This window comes from Gobio gobio (genome assembly GCF_949357685.1).
Source record: "Gobio gobio genome assembly, chromosome: 15".
In the NCBI taxonomy this organism is placed as follows: Eukaryota; Metazoa; Chordata; class Actinopteri; order Cypriniformes; family Gobionidae; genus Gobio; species Gobio gobio.
The window spans coordinates 42,028,500-42,029,439 of NC_137108.1; positions in this window are offsets into that span (position 1 = coordinate 42,028,500).

Sequence of the window (940 nt, forward strand, 5' to 3'; positions counted from 1 at the left end):
TCAAGATGGACTGAAAGGATCTGGTCATATTTTGAGGCAGCCAATATTCGATTACTTATGTTCATTGCATACTAAAGTGTGTGAAAAGCCTTCGTCACACCGCGGTGAGACAAACAGCCTTCGAATGCGCCATCGAAGGGTGCAGCCTCTGAATTGGGACGCAATTATCATGTGACCAGTGTTGCTTCACAGTATGCTATTTCGGATGCATCCTGGTTTCTATGGGAACCAGTGCTCTGCAGTGACGCAATGACTTTGCCAATCAGCGATTGGCTCTCTTATTTAGAAGGCGGGACGTATTCCACCATATTGTGCGTTGCTGTTTCTCCCATTCATAAGTAGGAGGGTGGGTTTCTCCCATTCATATCTATAACCTGTGTCTCATTTCATTTAATGTAATTTCCTACCTTATTTGAACGAAAAAAAATAAGCATTTTGATCTACCAATCGTGGGTCTTTCATGAGGAAATATTAGACCATCCGGGGACTTTTGGCATTCTCTTTGGGACACACTTATTCTAATCTCACATACTAGGACGTATAGTATGCGCATTGGGGCGCAGGGCATGTCTCTTATTTTAGATGGAAGCAATGGACATTGTGTCAATTGAATATTAATTCTGGTAATCTTTACACAGTCGGGCTCCTTGAAAATTTGTCAAGTGATTAAAACTCACCTGGGATACCACATATTTAAAAACAAAAACTCACAATGAAAGTAGTTTGTTCACAAGTATCACAAAGGCTATCTCATTTAAAGAATGATCTTCACCGACACCGACACTCTTCTTGAGAGCCAAGTAGCCTACGCCTACACTAACATTTTAAAAATATGAAATATGTATAGCCTATTATACATTAAGTACAGTTGGTTATGGAAGAAATTGATGGACAGTTGTAATGTGAAAAAAATGTAATGACACAATTGACACCATTGTTT